Raw genomic sequence first — 23,280 nt, forward strand, 5'->3', positions numbered from 1 at the left:
GAAATACAGCAGTGTAAAAAAAAAAAGCAGACAACAAAGCACTAAGGAATAACTTCTGTGATTTGCAAAATTTGGTCTGAGACTTGACTTCTATAGGGAAATAAAACAAAAGTCCTCATTATGACCCTAGGACCCTTAATTGCCATGTTGATACTTCACTTATTTTATTATATTAAGCTTCTGTTGCTCTTCATAAAATAAACACTATAAAAATTCTGCCAAAAATGAAAGAATATGTCATTGAAAATAAATAGTGAAAATGCCATCTAATGCAAATTTCTGGTAGCAAATTCCTCTCCATGACACCCCCAGCTTGACAAATTTGGATCATACTGTGGATGTATAATTTTTTTGGCAATAATGCCAGTTTTCTCCCAAACAGAAACTATGTGTTCACCGCTTTCCAGATGTACAACTCCCTCTGGTTAATTCTTACAAAAATGGCTTTCATTGTTCAAAAAAAAAAAAAAAAAAACAATTTGAACAAGTTTCTTTGTGTCTTTATTGTTTCATTTGATAAAAGCCAGTTTATCTACCCAGCACATACATTGCCTTCTCAAAGTACCTTGTGGCAGCCTAGCTTTTTTTTTTTTTTTTTTAATCTGCATTTGCTAAATTTAGTATGAACGGTAGGATAATCCTTGCTAGGAAAGTGGATTATAAAGATAAAAGAAAGAAGCATTAAGTTCTTTCCCCAACCAGTTCCAAATGTGCCTTTATGCCTATAATATCCCATAAACACCAGGGCAATTGCACCAGCTGCTCTTGACTCTCGGAGGGCATGATATTTCCTCTCATTCTGGCACCAGCCACCACCCCAAAGGAAAGAAACTCTCACAAGCCAGAAGTAGACAGGCGGCACTTTCACCAGGACTATAGATAAACACTAGGACCTGATAGCTCTCTGCTGACAGTCAATTCCTATAAAAATAAAAAAGTAAAGTATAAAAAGACACTCAATCCAGACATAAAAACAGGTTTTTGGATATTTTTGCATTATATCCTTCTGATATTTTATTAGGACGATATCCAGAACTCTTGGCAATGATGCATTAAATGGGAGTGAGGTGAAAAAAAAAGAGGGGTTTAACTCACTGATTAATACATGGTTTGCTCACTTCCATTAGCAGGAGCACTTTCTTTTGCGTTACTGTATTTTTGTATATTTGGCTTATGTTAAAGCAAGAAACACCATTCAAATACCATAGAGCATGAGGTATACATCATGCTTCACTTTATGGCTTTATTTCATGCTATCAAATGGTGAGACTAGACTAGACACTTTCTTACTCTTAAAACGCACATAAAACAAAACCACACCCTCAAAAAGCACTGAGAAGTGCTAATGATGCTGTCACTAATGATGCTGTCCCGAAGCATCATTATCTCAACATTCTTGAACACTGGCCACAAATTACTGTGTTACTGATACTGAAAATAAATAAATTAATTAAATAACAACAAAAGGAAAAAAAAAGAGTGCACCATCCCAAGCTTGAGCAACTAATAATGATTGTCCAAAGGGGTGTCCATATATTGTGGCAATTCTTTTACATGTATTCACCTCAACTCTTCACTAAATTCCCATCATACCCCCACCTTGTCCTGGCTCTATACTGGAGAGAGGCAGAAAAATACAACCCACTGAATCCTCATTCAATATGATGAGTGCATATAAGGGTACCTATCTACCTCTTTAGAACAGGCAGATAAAGCTTCAGCAAATTTTTCAGAAGAAAACCTAGATTTCAGTCTTATCCCTGACACTGCTGAGATTTGATGCTGGTTATTTAATTTTTTAAAACCTCTGTTTTTTCATCTGTAAAATGAAAATACTGTAAAATACCCTACACCATTTCTTCCTCAGTGTTTTTTGCCACCACAGGGTGAAATATAGCACACGAGAACCTTTTTGAGACGGTTTATAGTCGTCCCTGTTTGGGGAAGGTTTACATTTGGTATATACAGCTGACAGTGAGAACTTCCTATGGGCCAGATACTGTTCTAAGTGATTGAATATTTAACTCACTCTGTGCTCACAACAACCATAGAGAGGATTATTGCCCCTATTTGACAGATCGGTAAACTGAGACCCTAAGAGAATAAGTGACTCATAGATGTTGTTCATCTTTACATTCTACCAAAGCTTTATGGATGCCACTGACTGAACTGGTACCACGCTTACGCTATGACACAAGTAACTGGAGTCTAAAGTGGTTTAGCTATACTATTGTGCGACATTTGAGTCCTCAAAAACAATACCAGCCAATATGAAGGTAAGGTTGGAATCGATACACCAAGTATCTGAATTGTCTACGTGGAAACAATGGAGTCCAGGCATGGAAGGACAAAGGTCAATGACAGTGACCTGCTTTTGAATGGCCCATAACTGCGTAAGATTAGACTTTTATGTCATAATCAGTTTGGTGGTGTTATGACCACAGTCTATGGAGGCCACAGCAGGAAAAAAGGGTGGTGGGGAGAATTTGGGAAATCCTACCACACCACACTCTAGTGGTAGGAGATGAAAATGTTACCAACCAAAATTGCCTGAGCAGGGGAAGGCTGAGAACAGGAAGAAATAGGTATTATTAAATTGTTCATATAATCTGGAAGGCAGCCTCAAAGAATGCATTAGAGTCTTTCTACACATATCGTACTGTTTGACAAGAACAGCAAGTCCTTAGGGGGTGATCATAAGTAGTAATGGCAATAACAGCACTTTTATGGGGAAGGCAGAAATGTGGATGCATTCATGGGTGTATTACGGGGTATATGGTCCACCTTTTAGCTATTTTCTCTCTTTTTCTTAGAGACTATTGTTACTTCCAACTTAACAATCACCTAATTGCTCAACATTAGTTCCCAGCGTTCATGTCAGTTTCCAAAGAAATGGATGATTTTCTTTTTTGGCTGTAGACATGGCATCTTTTATCCATTGCTTAATAACAAAGCTTAATGGCTTAAAAAACAACTTCGTCTCACAGTTTCTGTGGGTCAGGCATCTGGGGACACTTAGCTAGGTACCTCTGACTCTGGGCATCTTGAAAGATGTTGTCCAGGACCTCAGTCATCTCAGGGTTCAACCGAGGAAGGATCTACTTCCAAGCTCACTCCCATGGTTGTTGGCTGGATATACTTCTTTTGCAGACTGCTGGGCCACGAGCCTCAGTTCCTCACTGGCTATTGGCTAGAGGCTGCCCTCAATTCGTTGCCACATCACCTCTTCATATCACAGCTCAAACATGATAGCTTTCTGGGAAACCATTGGACACGAGTGTCTTCTAGATTTGGGCCTTCGCTTGTGACATTTAGAGGCCAGGTAGTTTCAGGTATTGGTAAACTAAGAGTTTAAGATAAAAACAGTGGAAGGCGATAGCTAACCTCAAGTGTCCAACGTCTTTGGGAACCAGAAGGTCCAGGAACTGAGAGTCCACACACCTGGTGCATCTTTCACATGAATGCTGAAGTCATTATAATCGCTGACGGGAGTTGGAGTGCACAGAAAATTCTGAGAATCAAAGGGAAGGCGTCACAAATGTAAGACAGGGTGACAACATGACACGGGAAGCAAGGAAAATCCCTGATCGCACTGGGGACATAGATTCTGGGAGTGTGAGACATTAAGCTGCCTCTGATTGGGTGAATTGTAAGACAAGTGGTGACCTCTAGGGAGGCCCAGGTTATTTCAGTCCAGGAGGTGGAAGGCCATGTTCACTGCAGTTATTGTGGATCTAGAAGAGTATCTTTATCATAAAGTGTTAAGTCCAGAATTGCCCAAAGAAGTGGTCAACATAATAAACAAGAGCTATAGTAAGTGTCCCCCCCCCCGCCCAAGTGCTTCACTTGCCCCGTTACCTCCTATACTTCTTAGTTATTCTCTATGTAAAAGACTGGGAGGTGAATTTTTTAACAACGAGAAACTTAAAAAATTATTAAAAAATGAGTAGATAATTTATAAACAGAGAAAAATTACAGTTCAGAGCATGTACTAGTTTCCTAGAGCTGCTGTAAAAATTTTTCTACAGCTGGATGCTTTAAAACAAGACAAATGTATTCTCTCACAGTTCTGGAAGCTAGAAATCTGAAAGCAAGGTATTTCCAGGTCTCTGCTCTCACTAAAAGTTCTAGAGAAAAGATCTTCCGTGCCTCTCCCTAGCTTCTGGTGGCTGCTGGCAATGATTGGCATTCCCGGCTTATAGCTGCATAGCTTCAATATCTACCTCTGCTTTCACATGTTCTCTTCCCTTTGTGTGTATCTTTGTGTCTCCAAATCTTCCTTTCCTTATAAAGTTTCCAGTCGTTTGACTTAGAGCCCAGTCTGACCTTACCTTAACTTGAGTATATCTTCAAGACCCTATTTCCAAATCAGGTCACGTTCATAGGTACCAGGGGTTAGGACATTGTCTTTTGAGGGAACATAATTCAACCAACTACAGATAATTATCAGATAATTCTTGGACTTTCAACACTAATTTTCACAAGCCATATCATCCACTAAAAGAAGAGATGACACAATGAACCTTAGAGTATTTCTTATTCAGTTAAACTACAGTCTCATGGCCCTAGAGCAGAAACTGAAAAGAAGTTATTTCCTCAACCCCAATTAAGTGAGTTCTTTTTCGTTAAGTTGCTCAGCCTTTAATTGCGATATCTTCCCTTTTCAGAAAGTGTTGTACAAATAATGACTAAATGCATATGAACGAATTTAGATTAGACATAGCCTTAGCCTTGGTGATGTTTTTGCGGTGCTTTGCTCTTCACACTTCCAGGGCTGAAAACACTGTAGGGAGCTGAGCAATTGAGGAAAACGGAGGGAAGAGGGGCAATACATCAGAGCTGTTTTCCCACTTCAAGTGACTTGACTCTAAGCTTTCCCACCAGTTCAGGGTTCTCTGGGGTGGAATGCTTAACATCCAAACAACGTGCAAATGCATACCGTGAAACAATATGCAGCCTCCTTCCCATAAACACCACTGGGGAGAAAGAAAAAGGTGTTTTTTTTTCCATGTTGTCAAATGACTTTGGTCACAAAGGAAGTGTGAAAGCAAAGAGATTTCTCCCCCCCCCCCCCCCCCACCTCCGGCCTTATCACTGCAAATATGTGCTGTCACGTGGACCGGCTCTCAGGTCTGTACAATATAAAACCTCTGAATAGAGATGCTATACGCGAATGTACAAAGGGTGAGGTGCATTTAAAGTTTTTTTTACATGGTCAACTGAAATACATACTAGTTTTTTTGTTTTTTTTTAAGGAAACTACCATCTTTTATCCTTTTTTAAACCATTGGTGAACAATAATTCCTGAGGAATTACGAATGTGGAGTTAGTTCACTTATTTTGCAAAAAAAAAAAAAATAATGAAGACCAAATTTTATACATACATACACGTAGTTTTTTTAAGAGAGAGAGAAAGGGAGAGCGCAAACAGGGGAGAGGGGCAGGGGAGAGAAGAAAGAATTTCAAGCAAGCTCCTCTCCGAGCACAGAGTCCAACACAAGGCTTGATCCCACGACCCTGAGATCATGACCTGAGCTGAAATCAAGAGTCAGACACTCAATCAACTCAAGCCACCCTGGCCCCCCCAAAATGTTTTCATCTTTAACTGTCTTTGTTCTCTCTGATGACAACATTTTCCTTTTTTATTATTGACTTATTTTTCTTTTTGAAATTTTGACATTAGTTTCAATGTCATGAGGTTATCTTTAGACATAATTTGTGAGTGCATGATGTGATTCCTATTGTATTTTCTTCACCTCATTTTCATCACCATAGACTTTCACCAGATCCCGTTTAACTCACAAACACATCCCATGTAGTCGTGTTCTCACAAGTGGTCTTTACCTGACTTCTCTTTAGTCCATTTTGTCAGCCAGCACTATCGCAAACTATGAAAGCAAGTCATATTGAACTCTCGGTGTACCATTTCTCAACTGACTCTCTTCTTCCAATATACAAAACTCAATTTCCCATTGGCTTTAAAACCTACCACTAGGAACTCAACACTCCCCCTGGATGAATTATTTTTGGTGTATGCCTGTTGACCTGCAAGCACAGTTATTTATTCCTCAACAGTCCTGTCTGGGACACTTTTCTCAATCTCTGAACCTAATAATCAAAGCCCTTTCCACATCATTCTTCTGTATACAACTTTGGCCTATGCTATCCCAGCTTCAGTTTTTTTTTTTTACCTGTAAAATGAATGGTTGGAATAATTATTATAAGAATTTAAGAGTGCCTGGGTGGCTCAGTTGGTTAAATGTCGGATTCTTGATTTTGGCTCAGGTCATGATCTCACAGTTCATGAGATCAAGATTGCTCTTGCTCTCTCAAAATAAATAAACTTCTAAAAAAATCCATGAATTTACGTCTTTTGTAGTTATTTATTTATTTATTTATTTATTTTGTGAGAGAGAGAGAGAGAGAGAGAGAGAGAGACTGAGAGTACAAGCAGGGGAGAGGGGCAAAGGGGTAGAAGGAGAGGGAGAGAGAGAGAGAGAGAGAGAGAGAGAGAGAGATCTCAAGCAGACTCCACACTAGCTGGGAGTTGGACTGGGGCTCGATGTTACGACCCTGTGATCATGACCTGAGCCAAAATCAAGTCCTACGCTCAACCAGTTGAGCCACCCAAGTGCCCCAATCTTGTATAGTCTTAAACCCGGCGCAAGCTCTATTGGCTAAGTACTATTTTAAATTAATCTTATGAAAGCTCAGTAAGAAATTCTATTTGATATAAGAATATACTGCTTCATCTCATAATTTACACTCTACCCCAAATCTCATAAGTAGAAAAGAATGTAAAAATAAATGTAATAAACAAAAATATAGGCTTTACCAAAAACAGATGTTTTGAGAGCCTTTGCTTCGACCCTGAGCTCCACTGCTGCTGGCATATTGCTAAGAGTAAACTATTCAGTTGAAATTCCAAGTGACGTAGTGCCTGGATGGCTCAGTCAGTTAAGTGTCCAACTCTTGATTTCAGCTCAGGTCATGATCTCAAGATTCATGAGTTCAAGCCCCGTGTTGGGATTGACAGCACAGAGCCCCATGTTGGGATTGACAGCACAGCACAGAGTGGTTGGGATTCTCTCTCTCTCTCTCTCTCTCTCTCTCTCTCTCTCCCCCCCTCCCCTGCTCATGCTGTCTGTCTCTCTCTCTGTCTGTGTCTCTCTCTCTCTCTCTAAATAAATAAATAAACTTAAAAAATTAAATTTCAAGTTAAAACAAGTGTTTTTTGTTAGTGTAATTGATGAGTGATGAGCTATTTTATTCTTAAAGAGTCAAGTGGAAAATAATCATCTGATTAGACAGAATCTTGACAAGAATGTTGATGGTACACTGTAATGTGTAAAATAAAATCTACACATTTTTTCTTTCCCATATTGCTATGTAAAAAAGAGAAATCAGAAGACTTTAGAACAGAGATGATAAGATGAAAGGTCCTGATCTTTTGGATGATGACATGTGTAATGTGAAAAATACAAGAAATAAATAAAAATACAATGAAGACAATCCATTATTAGCATAATGGCTTAAATAAATTTTTAAAGTATGTATGCATGATGCAAAGATCTTTTCAGCAGCTAAACTAAATGTGATATTTTTACTTCAAGGTAACTTAAAACTAGAAAGCCAGTTTCAAGATGATTTAGTATAGTGTTAGTATAGGATTAAGGGAAATAAATACCCAAGTTACATCTGGGGATATGAAGTACGTCTGATTAAAGCTAGTAACAAAGAAATAGGAAAAATATTCAATTCTACATATTTACTAAAAAAGAGACAGATGTTTCTGTATAGAATTATTTCCTTAATTGCAGCATTGGGTAAATTCAATTGTTTAAAATATTAACTTTTAAGTAATAAAGAATGTGTGATTTATCAGTTTGCATCTCAGAAACATCTCTAATTCTTAAATTTTGCTATTTAGGTAGGGTGATGGTGACCATCCAAGATATTAAACTTAAATTCATTCATTCTATCAATTATATTGATTCAAGAAAAGTTTATTGTTTGCCTATATGTTGTCAGAATTGAAATGTTGAAGGATGAAGAAATAAATATTTATTACCTATTAATGTACATGGCATTTTGCTAGCTATTATGGGACTATCTGTCTAGGTGAGAGCTTACAATTCTCTAGATCCATGGTGTTATGGGCTGAGTTGTATCCTCCACAAATTCGTATGTTGAAAACCTAACCTCTACTACCTCAGAGTAAGACTATATTTGGAGACAAGACCATTCAAAAGGTGGCTAAGTAATGAGGCTTCTGGGTGGGTCCTACTCTAATCTGCCTCGTGTCCTTACAAGAAGAGGAAATTTGGCCACATGATGGGACACGATGTGCACAGAGAAAAGACTATTTGAAGACACAGCAAGAAGCCAACCATTCATTTATAAGCCAAGGACAGAGACCTCAGAAGAAAGCAAACCTGCTACCACCTTGACCTTGGGCTTCTTGACTCCAGGACTGTGAGAAAATAAATTTCTGTTGTTTAAGCCTCCCTCTGTGATATTTTGCCATGACATCCCTAGAAGACTAACACACATGGGTAAAAGCCTGAAGCAACTCCTGTGAGTTGCTTCAGAAGCCTTTCCATTTATAACACTGCATTGTCAAGGTTCAGCCTGAAGGAATGATTGCACCAAAAGATATCTGCTCAGTGACTCCTGTTTCAGCTCTTCTGGTGACTCACTGTTCTATTATAAACATATGCTGCCAGAAAAGGTCTGCCCACCCTGGCTTACTTCTGCTCTGTATTTCTGGACACCAGTTCTGTTTCTACCCATTTGATTCTCCTGGCGCTACCTAGGGTCTCCCTGGGCAGCCAAACTTCAGTAGGCATCACTACTAAAACTTAATCTTGCTGAACTTCAAATGGTGCCAATGAACTACCTACCCCACCAGCTTCTCTGTGCTTCCCAGAGCCATCACTGGGGTGAGGTGACCCTACACTGGCATGGCCCCAGGCATGAGTGCGTCCTGGGCCTTTGCACCTTTGGCATTTCACTCTCCTCATCAGAATTCCAGCACTGCTGGTACCACACATTTCCCGAGCATTCCTTAGTCCAAGTGCTTGACATTCTCTCAGAACATATACGGTGTCGTTAATCCTTGAGAATAAGTGCTAAATGAATGATATAAGTGAATTCTTCAGAAGCTGAGGGAAAATTTGCTCTACCTTCAGGCTATAAAAATAGCTTCATAACATGAGGAGCCCGAAGCATAGAATTTTACCAGTGTCTAGAAGGTAGAATCTTCAAAACCAACCATAGGAGGAGACGGATTATAAGTACCACAGTAACTGATTCAAAAACCTCAGAGAAAACCTGGGCTGCAAGTAGCCTGTCACTTACCAGCTGTGTAGCACGGAGCAAATTACAGCCTCTCTGAACCTCTATTTCCTCATGGGTTTCTTTAGATGATTAGAAATAGCCCATGTAAAATGACTTACTTTGTGCCAGGCAAATGGCCTGGACTCATTAAATGGTTCTACACTTATTATCATTGTTTCTTGATTAATGCAAATCCAACCGCCATCATCTCAGCAGGCCTCATTTTAGCACTCACATGACAGACATCAGAAATCAAAATTGACCTTAGCAATGATTTAGTCCAGTCTCCTCATTTTTCAGGGAAAATTAACGCCCAGAGAAATTAAATGACTAGCCCCAGGTTATAGAGCCAGTTGGTGGCAGTGACAGTGACAGCCACAGAACATATGATTGCTTACTCAGGTTCAGAATACTTCTCATTTCAGAGGATTTCTTTAACAGTAGTGCACATATCTTAGCAAACATGCATTTTTACATGTATACTAATTACATATTGTCAGTGAACTGAAATAAATGGAATAATTATTAAATCTAGGCGCTGGGTAGTGCGGCACATTTATACTCAGGACCACCCAACGTACAAAGTAATTGAGGGTTCCTGACTGTCTAATCTCCATCACAAGCCCTGACCCTGCCAAACAGGGACAGAGTTCATGGTCGAAATTTTAACTTGGCTAATTATCAGTATCTCGGACTCTGGATTAAATGTTTTTTTCAGGAAAGTGCTTTCTGTTCCAGACTGCCACTTGCAAGTCTCCAAATGGCAAATGGGAATGTGGAGAGGGGACCCAAGGGGGCATCCTGCCTTTGCAGAAGTGGAGATGACACCTGGGGCTCCTGGGGTGACCTCTGGGCCCTCTGGCCGGTCCATCCTCAGGATCCTTGTACTGTGTTCTGAGGTAAAGCATAAACCTGTGACTTGTTCTCTTAGACGCTTCAGGTCTCGATGGTCCTCTCCTCTTATTTTCAAAACCACCTCCCATGTGGTGCCTGAACAGACCATTTGTGCTGTGGCTTTGCACCATGATCACCCGTGTCTTGCAAGGGTAGTCCCAGGTAGGCCTCCTAGCTCTGGTCTCAGCTACCTTCCATCTTCTCCATGGGGCTTGTGGGCACTTCTGAGTCCCATCCATGCCCCCACAAAACAAGGGCATCTCTGTGCATTTTTTTTTTTCAGAAACGCTCTCTGCTTAATTCTGCCATTTTCTCAGATACTCTGTCTGCTTAATGCTGCCATATCTTCATTTTTTTCTGTGCCATGTCTGACCCACGTTGCTATAAATACCACAGTGTAGAGGTTGTCTTTTCAGAGTTCAAAATAGAAGTGGGCAAAACCCCTTCTGATTTGTCTTTCCCCTCAATTAACTCCACACCTCTGACTGGGATTTCACAATAGCTAGTGAAAGCTCTGACCCTTTTGTCACAATCTGCTTTTTTCTCCACCTTGGTGTCTGTCTTTCTTCCCAGACTTCATTGGATCATAAGGAACTCTCATGACCCTTTCTCTTCAGTCTACTTCAAACTCTTCTTCTGACATAATTTCCTGTGCCTTCTCCACACTTTGGATATTAAATACCTATGTTTTGAGTCAGATAGGCTACGATATCAATACTAGAGTTTCCGGAGTCTAGGAACTAGTACTTAATTGGGACAAATGATATTAATATCTGTGTCAAAAATGGCTTAAAACTCTTCAAAGATTTTTCTTTTCACTGGGAATAAAATACAAACTTGCTACCATAACTTATAGGGCCTAGTATCACCTGCCCCCCCCCCCCACCTTCCAACCTCATTTCATTCTTCTCCTTGGCCATTCACCCCAAATACATATATCATATCAAGGAAGCCAATGCCCCCATTCAGAATCTTTTTTTCTCATTCTCTTTTCTGGAGCTTTGCAGACCCAGCTTCTTCTTATCTTTTAGGTCTCAGCTTAAAAATCACCTCTCCAGGGGCACCTGGGTGGCTCAGTTGGTTAAACATCTGACTCGATTTCAGCTCAGGACATGATCTCACAGTTTGTGAGTTCGGGCCCTACATCAGGCTCTGCAATGACAGTGCAGGGCCTGCTTGGGATTCTCTGTCTCCCTCTCTCTCTGCTTCTCTTTCTCTGAAATAAATAAACATGAAAAAAAAAAACTCTCCAAAAAAGGAATTCTCTGAGCTTCTTATTGAAAAATTTTGGAAATTAGTACTCATTGCCTCCAGCCATTTGTTTCTAAAACCTTGGTTATATCCCTCATGGTGCTTAAGACAATTTGAAACTATTTTTCTCATTAGTATGTTTGTTCATGCTTTCTCAATAGAACAGAAAATGCATGGTACCTGAGATTGTGCACTTACCTTGTTCACCGTTTTTATCCCTAGAACTAAATAGTGTTTGGAGGATAGTAGACACTCCATATGGAAGGAATTAATGAATTAATGAATATATATTGATATGCTAGGAGTCATCATAAAGCTGACATTTTCTTATGTACCTAGATTATTTATACTTTTGAGAATATTATAAGTTCTATAATACAGAATTATGGCACATAAAAACTCAAAATCCTGTGATGTTTTTACCTAAGGGTATAGTTTTCCAAAAAGACTAAATGACATGTATTAAAAAAAGGAGAAACCTTAGAATTTGACTATATTTCAGACTAACATCTTATTTTCTTTCTAATGACTTTATCCATTTTATTGCTACTTAGTTTGCAATACTTCTGTTCTCCGTTGCACATTCTTTTATATAAAACATCTGTTATCTCTGTCGCACAAACTTGAACATCCTCTTAACAAACGACAGTTATAGCTGACCCTTGAACAACAGGGATCTGAACTGTGCAGGTGCACTTACATGCAGATCTTTTACAATGAATACAGCACAGTATTGTAAATGTATTTTCTCTTCCTTATAAATTTCTTAATAACATTTTCTTTTCTCTAGTTTACTTGATTGTATAATGTAGCATATATAATACATATAACATACAAAGTATGTTCATCAATTGTTTATGTTATTGGCAAAGCCTCTCATGAACAGGAGGCCATTATTAGTTAAGTTTTGGGGAAGTCAAGAGTTATGCATGGACTTTGACCATGTGAGGGTTGATACCCCTCACCTCTACATTGTTCAAGGGTCAACTATTATCAGATGTCTGCTTTTCAAGTATATAAACACCAGCAGATACACATTTATGGAAATTTTACTAAAAGTTAAATTTATACTAAAAGTATAAATTATTCTAATTTTTATTAATAATTATTATACCAAAATTATTATTATTATTATTATTATACTAAAATTATGATAATTAGTATGATAATATTATACTATATTAATATTATACTAAAAGTATATTAACATTATACTAAAAGTATATATTATTCTATCTGGGGATATTGAGGCTGTAATAAAGGGCAATTGTCACCTGATACTGTTGGTACCTTGTAATGAAGCACATCAAAGCAGTTTTTTTCAGCTAAAGCTGATAGAAAAATGGCAGAGCAATGGCCGTTTCTTCATTATTTCCTTCCCCCTTTTCTTCTTCTAGGACAAAATGGAAAACATGTTATTAAAATACCAATTATATTACTCAACTGGAATATACATAAGGATATACTTACAAGGAACAAGATTTAATAGAATTTTGTGACTAGGCTTGCATTGTAATTTTCATTTAATTGTCCGTTATTCAGAATTAAACCTCTGTTTTTCTGCTATAGCTCAATTACCTACTTAGAAAGTCATTTTATTGTATGGCAGAAACTATTCATTTCTATATATTCTTTCTTTTAATTAACCATTGCTTCATGTGGGTTCTAGATTTATAGTTTGAATCTTGAAACAATAGATTTTACGTGTTTGGGGTTGGATTGGAGGTTAATGATTTTAATAGTTCAGTTATAATTTAGCTTCCTCAGTGTAAGTCTCTATAGTGTTTTACGCTGGTGTTTTTCTGAGCCTATATGTTCCTACCAGTCCTAAAAAAAAAAAGAAAAAAATCCTAATTTTATCTTTGTTCCCTGCATGATTCACAGAACTGAAATTTAAACAAGAAAAAAATAACCACATTGAGACAGAGGCTGTTCCTATTCTGTAATAATATCTATTCATGAAGAAAAATGCATCACACTTTTGCCTTTTAATTCTAGGCATTCATTCATTTGCCATCTTCATCTAATACAACCTTATTTGAAAAAACAGAATATGCAGATATTAAATTTTTAATTATAAACATAACTGATAATTTAAATCTTATTTTCTTTCCATATTGATTAAACAGAAAAAAATTGCTTTACCTTTCAACATGGACAAATGTATTTATTTTATGAATAATATATGGAGTATTAATTTCTTCACAGCCTCCCATGGCCAATTTAACTGTAAGATGAATCATATTAGCTGCCCTCTACTGAATGTACAAACTGTGGTATTCATGGGTTAATTTTCTAGGTCTTTGTTTCATTCATGTCTTTTTTTATTTTTTTATGTTTATTTCTTTCTGAGAGTCAGAAAGAGAGCATGAGTGGAAGAAGAACAGGAGGGAGGGAGACACAGAATCCAAACCAGGCTTCAGGCTCTAAGCTGTCAGCACAGAGCCCGATGTGGGGCTTGAACCCACAAACTGTGAGACCATGACCTGAGCCAAAATTGGTTGTTTAACTGACTGAACCACCCAGGCGTCCCTCATCCGTGTCTTTTGTATGGTACAATATAAATTTTGTACATTGTAAAATATTAGTTTTTACTAGTTTTTGCTTAATGATTTCTTTCAGTCTCATAAAACATTGACAGATAACTAGAGAGTGTCAAAACTTAGATTGTTTTGTACTGAAAGATTTTCTTTAAACGAAATTAAAATTGCTGAATATATTAAAGCTCTAATACTCATGCTATTATGTTGGTAATGTTCCATATTTCATAAAAAGTGTATATATGATTAATTAGTTCTTGAATTATATCAAGAGCACATGTCGCCAGTTTGTTCACTGACTGAATAATTGAGACATTGGCTGGGAGGTTAGATTTATCTTTTTACTCTCAAGCTCTGTATGAAATAAGTAAAAATCTGATTACATTTTATTCTTTATCACTAACTTTTTGCCTCCCCCTCCTCTTTCCTTCTTCCTCCTCCTCCTACTTTTCTTTATTCTCCTCCTCATTCCCTTTTTTCATACACCCCCCCGTTTTTAATTTGTACCATTTACAGTAAGGAAAATAGCACCTTTGTATCCACTTAGTGTTTGTCAGTACACCTTGACAAATACCTGTACTATTATTTTTTTAAGTTTATTTATTTATTTTGAGAGAGAGAATGAGAGAGTGACGGAGAGGGAGAGAGAGAGAACTCTGAGCAGGTTCCACACTGTCAATGCTGAACACGACCCAGGGCTTGAACTCTTGAACTCTGTGAGATCACAACCTGAGCCAAAACCAAGAGCCAGACACTTAACTGACTGAGCCACCGAGGTGCCCCAACACCTGTACTGTTTTTTTTTTTTAAGTTTATTTATTTTGAGAGAGGAGCCTGCAGGAGGGGAAGAGAGAGAGAGAGAGTGAGAGAGTGAGAATCCCAAGCAGGTTCTACACTGTCAGTGCGGAGCCCGACGTGGGGCTTGAACTCACGAATCATGAGATCATGATTTGAGCCGAAATCAAGAGTCAGGTGCTCAACCGACTGAGCCACCCATGGGAGCCCACCTGTAATATTTTTACTCTTGGTCTCTTAAGTATGGAGTAATCCCTATTGGATTATCATTATTGCTTCCGTGCTCTGTGTAAAGAGTTTGTTTGTTCAGGGGCGCCTGGGTGGCTCAGTCGGTTACGCGTCCAACTTCGGTTCAGGTCATGATCTCGCCGTCCGTGAGTTCGAGCCCCGCATCGGGCTCTGTGCTGACAGCTCAGAGCCTGGAGCCCGCTTCAGATTCTGTGTCTCCCTCTCTCTCTGATCCTCCCTCGTTCATGCTCTGTCTCTCTCTGTCTCAAAAATAAATAAACATTAAAGAATATTTTAAAAAAAGAGTTTGTTCACACAGCTGTATTTTAACTAGACGAAAGTTAAGAACAAATTTTAATAATTAAAATGCATTTAATTAAATTTAATGTCCCGAAAGTTTGGAGATTTTATTGCTATTTTCGATGGAGCCATATAAAATTGTTAATGCAAGTTTTTATAACAATATATTATTAAAGCTTTAAATTTCCATCGAAAAATTAAATGAATACAGAAGTATATAAAGAAAAATGTCAAAGCTCTCTGCTTATCATCTTTAAATGTTCACACAGAAGGCAGTACTGATAAGTGCACACTTCCATAATTTTTAAAAATATATATAGACATATCCATGCAAAAACAAACACATAAATATATTTTTTAAGGAAAACTGGATCATAAAATACAGACTGTTTTAAAACCAGATTTTTAAAATGAATACTTTTTCAAGGATATCTGTATTTTTAAAATTATTTTAAAATTATGTGCTTAGGCAAGTATTTTAGGTATAAGTGACATAGATATGACATTCATATTATTGACATTATATGCTTTTCATCTTTAACTACAAAATGGAGGAGCAAAGCAAAAACAAAAACCTAAGCATGGTTCAGGTGAAATTCCATTAAGTTGCAATAGGTGATTTATTTGAAATTCCAGAATTTGTTATTTTGGGGGCTTAGATTTTTTTCATCTGACAAACATGCATGAGGTGAGAAGACATCGGTCTGGTTGATGTCTGATAACCTGTAAAGATAGCACTTTATAATTCCATAATACAGGTTACACACACAATTAACAGCAGTGGTGATCGCAATAGTGGAATAAATTGTAAATTGTATTGTGTTTATTAAAAGATTTTAATATAATCTTAATGTTACCCAGAGTAATTGTACTCTGAATACAATAGAACTTTTTCTTTCATATACAATTCTAAGTTGTGCGGTAGCTTAGTCATCAAAGTTGTCAGAAATTTAGGCTCCTTCCATTTTGTTGTTCTGCCATCCTGAACAGTAGCTCCCATCTCATGGCCCGAAAAGGTTGTTGTGGCTCCTATGGTCATGGCCACTTTCTAGCCAGCCTGATGAATAAGATGGGAAATGAAATGCTGTCTCACACCCTTTAAAAGCAGGGGTGCCTGGGTGGCTCAGTCGGTTAAGATTCCAACTTTGGCTCAGGACATGATCTGACGGTTTCATGAGTTTGAGCCCCACATCAAGCTCTGTGCATTGATTGCACAGAGAGTGCTTAGGAATCTCTCTCTCCTCTCTCTCTCTCTCTCTCTCTCTCTCTCTCTCTCCCTCTCTCTCTCTCTGACTCTTCCCCGCTGGCACTCTCTCTGTCTCTCCAAAATAAATAATAACAGAATTTTTTTAAAATTTTAAAAAATAAGCATTGTTGAGAATTTGCATACCCATCTAATCTATTCCATTAGCCAGACCTTTATCACCTGGTTATACCTAACCCCAGGCAAAGCTGGGATACAAGCTGGGATTCTATGTGTTTAGCAAAAAAATGTTACTGCATTGAAAATTATAGGAAGGGATATGGGGGACAAATAATATTTCTGTCACATATTGACACTGTCATGAAGAGTTTGAAAAAGGTTTTGAAATGCTTTATCTTACTTGATAAGGAGGACCAGGGGTGGCCCAAGATGGATGCTTTAATATTCATGACATCTATGATTTTATAAAGAAAAATGATGTGTCTAAGAGATTCTTGGATTAGAAATTAGCTTATCCTCTTTCACCCTGGCAATTTATCTCTCATGTCAATTATAATTTGTTTCCATCCTTTGTGTATGCCACCACTCCCCCACTGCCATTAGTAGAAAGAGTGTAATTGTAACAGTAGAATTGTCCTGTCTTTCCTATTCCCCTTGGTTAAATCACTTAACTTTATTTTATCGGAGTTTTTCCACCTGTTAAATTCTGAGCACAATGAGTGTGCTATTTCTGTGGATATGCCTAGAAAACTATTACGTAGAAAAAAGTAAAGACAATTACAAATATTAAGAAATTTGATAGATGTCACGGTTAAAGGAAATAATTATAACCACCAGTTATTTATTGCCTACTATGAACCAGACACTCTCTTAGATCCTTTAAATATATCTTGTTTCATTTAATCTCTACAACAACCAACCATATACTTCATTTCATATTTTCTCTATTTTACATTTGAGGGAACTGAGGCTCAAGACAGGTCACATGATTTACCTACAATGTCACTTTCACCATGCTCAGGCTTTCCTATGTCAAGCTTTTGGGGGTTTTATTCTTTTATGCTTTTGAACAAAAGACTAAAATATCCTTCTGAATTCATTTACTGTAGTGAGCTACTATATGAAATTATGTCAGATACTCTCACAAGTATCTGACATAATAACTCCATTGTGTGTAATAACTAAATAGTTCTAAGACTGACAATATTTTCTAAGACAGATGATATTAAAATCAAATACTTTGGTTCTTTCTCCTGAAGGTCATCCCTGTCACGCTATTTTTGTCCTCATTTAATGACTGACAAGTGATGCTGCTTAAAGTCCACTGCACTCATCATTAACTTGAATTGTCATCTATCTTAGTCCAGCCCTTTGTGAAATCAGCATTGAAACCCAAGGATAGCTCGGCATGTGCTTGCTCTGGTTGAGTGAACGTTGGGGCCTATAAAGACATGGAGGTTGAATTCTCATTTCGGTATATCACCTTGTAAGGTGGGCAATGTGCGCTGACATGGAAACCCAGAGACGGTTTCATCATGGCTAATGACAGTGTACCTAGCTGGTAGGTAATTGCAGGCCTTCAGCCTACAGTACTCCACTCTTCATGAGACTAATGTTTATTCGGAACAATAAATATAAGGTCTATGACACCTTTAAAGTTATGCTTAAATGTGTTCTGGCCACTGATGAATGACGGTAGCTGTTTCATGCCTTGCTAAACATACCTGGTTTTTCACAAGCAGTAGGTTCTGAAAGGAGAAGCATTGACAGTGAGTGCTAGAAAAGTACACATACTAATTTTGTAAAATCTAGCTCAGACTGGTGTCCACTTCTTCAGGGGATAACATTAATAGTTTTGTGATCCCATCTTGACTCTCATAAATGCTGAGCAGATGAGGGTGGGGGTGTCGTCTCTATATCCAAATCTGCACTCTGCTTGAGCTTTGTTTCTGACAAGAAAGCTAAAGAATGTGGCTCTCCAGCCCTTTTGGAGACACTGTGAGATAATGTACCTTTAAAAATTCCTTTTCTGGGGCGCCTGGGTGACTCAGTCGGTCAAGCGTGGGACTCTTGATTTTGGCTCAGGTCATGATCTCCCAGTGGTGAGATCAAGGACTGTGTCAGGCTCTGACCTGGGCACGGAGCCTGCTTAAGATTCTCTCTTGCCCTCTGCCCCTCCCCCACTTGCATGCGCATGTGTGCTCTTTCTCTCCAAAAAAAATTTCCTTTTCCGTCTAAATTAATCACAATGGACTTTACTGTCTGCAAATAAGAACCTTGAAGCTACATCCATGAAACCTGATTAAAAGTTCAGAAAATGAGATTCATCCATTCATTGGATCGGATGTTTGCTGTTTCCATTTATTAATTCTCTTGGCCCTTCCTGAGTAAATAACTGTCTTATTTAAGATATTTTTTGAGCACCAACTGTATGTATGCCTTTTTATTAGTTCTTGGGGGGGGGGGGTTAAAAATAAATACATTAGACAGGGATCCTATCTGCAAGGAATTTGTACCAAGTTGATTCAACCATGCTAGAAAACACAAAGTGGCGAGTGCTATGGGAAGAAGTACAGAGAAGTACTTTGCTATGAAGAATCAGAGGAGAGAGAGTGATTTGGTACAGCAAGAGAGTCACCTCCTTCAGAGAAAAGATGGCATAGGATATGGGACTAAAAGTTTGGAAAAATTGGGGCAGGAAGATCAAGAGATAGGTATCTCTTGGGTAGAGAAGGCATGAGGGAGAGAAAATATGTGACATGTATGAGCAACAGGCATACTTAATTTTAATGCAGCATGAATGGACCAAAAAAGGAACAAAACAGGAAAGGCCAGATCACAGAGCTTTTAGCTTATGCCCTGGCATTTTGACTTTAATTTGTCGACCAGCGAGATTTCTTGAAGGATTTTGATGAGGGAGCATTTTGAGAAGGTATTATTTTATATATTTATCGGCTTAACTGACATGTAATTCACATATCATTCATCAACTTAAAATGTGAAATTCAGTTTTTGGGTGTTCATGATGTTTTGTAGTTTTCGCGCTATAGATTTGGCACTTTTGTTAAATTTTTCTTAAGTATTTTATTTTTTGATGGTATTATTAATGAAATTGTTTTCTTAATTTTAATTTTGGATTGTTTAAGTGTATAGGAATACAATGGCCTTGAAATGAATTAAAGACCTGAACGTGAGACCTGAAACCAGAAAACTCCTAAAAGACAATGCAGTAAGCTCCCTGACATCAGTTTTGGCAATGGTTTTTTTGTTTGTTTGTTTGTTTTTGTTTCTTTGTTTTTTGGGTTTTTTTTTAATTTAACACCAAAAAGAAAGGCAACAAAAGCAAAATCAAGAAATGGGACTATATTAAACTACAAAACGTCTGCACAGTGAATGAAACCATCAACAAAATGAAAAGGCAAACTATTGAATGGGTGAAAATATTTGCAAATCATATTATCTGATTAGAGGCTAATACCCCCAAAATATAAAGAACTCATACAACTTAGTAGCACAAAACAAACAATTAAAAAATGAAAAGATCTAAACATTTTTCTGAAGACATACAAATGGACAATAGGAACATGAAAGGATGCTCAATATCATAAATCATCAGGGAAATGCAAATCAAAACCATCATGAGATATCACCTCATACCTGCTAAAATAACTGTTATCAAAAAGAAATAACAAATAAAATATTAGCAAAGATGTAGAGAAAAGGGAACCCTTGTGCACTGTTTGTAGGAATGTGAATTGGTGCAGCCACTAGGAGAACAGTATGCAGATCCCTCAAAAAATTAAAAGCAAAACTACCATATGATTCTGCAGTTCCACTTCTGAGTATTCATCCAAAGAAAATGAAAACACCAACTAAAAAAGATATATGTACCCCCATGTGTACTGCAGCACTATTTACACTAACCAAGATACTGGAAGCAACCCAAGTGTCCATCGTTGGATAAATGCATAAAGAAATGGAATATTATTCGACCATAAAAAAGGAAATCTCAGAGAATAAATTTTAAAAGTACTCATTGCAAGAAAAAAAAATTGTAACTATGTATGGCAGAGGATGTTAACTGGATTTGTTGTGGTGATCATTTCGTAATATATATAAACAATGCATCATTACATTGTACACCCGAAACTAATATAATGTTATATGTCAGTTATATCGAAAGAAGAAGGAAAGAAAGAAAGAAAGAAAGAGAAAAGGGAAAGAAAAAAGGAAAGAAGAAGAAAGAAAAGAAGAAAAAAGAAAAAAGAAACGACAGGAAGGAAGGAAGCAAGGAAGGAAGGAAGGAAGGAAGGAAGGAAGGAAGGGAATTTTGCCATTTGAGACATGATGGATGGATCTTGAGGGCATTAAGCTAAATGAAATAGGCGAAACAGAGAAAGACAAATACTGTACAATCTTGCTTATATGTGGTCTAAAACAAACAAACAAACAAACAAACAGCAACAAAACACTGAGCTTACAGATACAGAGAACAGATGGCCAGAGGTGAGGTGAAGGAGATGGAGGACAAAATAGGTGAAGGAAGTTAAACTTCCAGCTATAAGATAAATCAGTAATAGGCACATAATGTACAACATGGTAACTATAGTTAATACGGTATGGCATTTTTGAAAGTTGCTAAGGGAGTAGATTTTAAAAGATTTTATCATAAGGGGGGGGAAATGCAATGGATTTATCTGCATTCATCTTGTATCTTGAAACCTTGCTGAACTCATTTGTTAGTGAATAGATTTTTAGTGCTTTCCTTAGCATTATCTACAGATAAGATCTTGTCATCTGCAAATAGAGATGTTTTTATTTCTTCCTTTCCAATACGATTTCTTTCTTTCTTTTTCTTGCCAATGGCTCGGGCAAAACTTCCAGTAAAAGACTGACTGGAAGTAGCAAGAATAAACCTGCTGGTCATGTTTTTCACCATTAAGCTTGATGTTAGCTGTTCATTATTCATAGATGACATTTCTTAGGTTGAGGAAGTTCTCTTCTTTTCTTAGTTTTTAGAGTACTTTTATTATGAAGGCCATCCCAATATCTGTATATGCAAGGGACTGGAAACTGAAGATACTGAAGATGTTATGCAAAAATCAAGGCAAAAGGTGATGATGGTCTAAGTTAGATCATAAAATACAGCATAGCCATAGATGAGAGGGATATTGAAGAGATGCAAATGTTAAGTACTGGCGACTGAGTTGATAAGGGTGAAGTGCAGAGGGAGGTGCCCATGTGGGCATCTGAGGGCGTTCAACACGACAGAATATGGTTAAGAAGAGTCTGGGTTAAAATCTCCGCTTGACTCTCACAATTATGTGATCTTATAGCCAAGCAACCAAGCCTCTTTGTGGCCTCATTTCCTTGGCTATACAAATGCTGATAACAAGAACTGCCTCACAGATTTTCTGTGAATATTAAATGCATCCTAATATGTAAGTCTTAAACAATGCCTGGCTCTGAGTGTTACCTGCAATTATCATTATTTCAAAAGAATCTATTTGTCCCCATAGTTTATGAACAAATACAAACGTATAGTCACCACATCGATATTTTCCAGCCAAAAAGTAGACATAGAAATAATTTTCTACTCACAGTGAAATGAAAAATGCATTGACTTTATTGGTGTAAAGTATTATTTATCAGAGGTGAGGTTGAGAACACATCTTTTGAAATGACATGTTCACATTTTCAGGGCAACAGGTTTTTTTTCTCTATTCAAAACCCTGACTATTAATGAGAAGACGGCACAAAATACTCAGAAATGTTTAGAAATAGGTATCCAACTAATATATGCAAAATTTGTCTTTAGAGAGTAAAAATGCATAGTAAATAAATCCAGTGAAACACAACCATAGCTAAATTGTCTCACACACAGACCTGCTAAACAAAAGGAATAAAATGTCTCGTCTCTAGGAAACTACTGCAGTTAATCAAGCCTTAACATATTTTATTCTTGAACTTTTCTTTTATCCAAGTCCAGAATAACACCTAATTAGAACATAGAAAATGGTGATACCATGGATTATTTTATCTAAAATGGCTACATTTAATCATTATCTCAACTTCTATGTTCATATACCTGCTCCATAGTGTAGAGTAATTCCTTAATAAATATATTTGAACATTATTCCAAAATCACAATTTAAGAAATGGACTAAAGAAAGCCTATAATGCCCAGAAGAAATATGGTGCCATATAAAATAAGATTCAGGTCACATATTTATACTTCGCGTTGATAAGAGTATAACTTGTTTCCATCCCAAGCTAATAGGGATTAAAACCTTAACAAATGTTTTCCTCAATAGGTCCAACTTCTCTCTTTCTAATCAGACTCTTAAATGTCGCCAATTTTAGGGGCGCCTGGGTGGCGCAGTCGGTTAAGCGTCCGACTTCAGCCAGGTCACGATCTCGCGGTCCGTGAGTTCGAGCCCCGCGTCAGGCTCTGGGCTGATGGCTCGGAGCCTGGAGCCTGTTTCCGATTCTGTGTCTCCCTCTCTCTCTGCCCCTCCCCCGTTCATGCTCTGTCTCTCTCTGTCCCAAAAATAAATAAAAAACGTTGAAAAAAAAATTAAAAAAAAAAATGTCGCCAATTTTAAACTAGTTTGGAAAATTTGAATAAATAAAATAGCATATTAAATGAAATTGTTTATGCAATGTACTTTTTATCTAATGATGTTGCATCTGAAAAAAAATACATATCATAGAATATATGATACAATT

At 37.5% G+C, this 23,280-nt stretch overlaps 1 long non-coding RNA gene across 2 annotated transcripts in view; it reads right to left on the minus strand.

The window, feature by feature from the left end:
• Window positions 1-418: 418 nt before the first annotated feature.
• The window catches only part of LOC132683198 (uncharacterized), a 161,308-nt gene continuing 138,446 nt past the window's right edge, over window positions 419-23,280 (minus strand). For both annotated transcript variants that reach the window (XR_013557779.2, XR_009612096.3), the window contains exons 3-4: window positions 12,775-12,877; window positions 419-3,511 (exon numbers count right to left, since the gene is read on the minus strand). This is a non-coding gene — a long non-coding RNA (uncharacterized LOC132683198). The remainder of the gene's footprint in view (window positions 3,512-12,774; window positions 12,878-23,280) is intronic.

The sequence above is a fragment of the Panthera onca genome, chromosome C2 (assembly GCF_046562875.1).
Source record: "Panthera onca isolate mPanOnc1 chromosome C2, mPanOnc1 haplotype 2, whole genome shotgun sequence".
NCBI classification, from domain to species: domain Eukaryota; kingdom Metazoa; phylum Chordata; class Mammalia; order Carnivora; family Felidae; genus Panthera; species Panthera onca.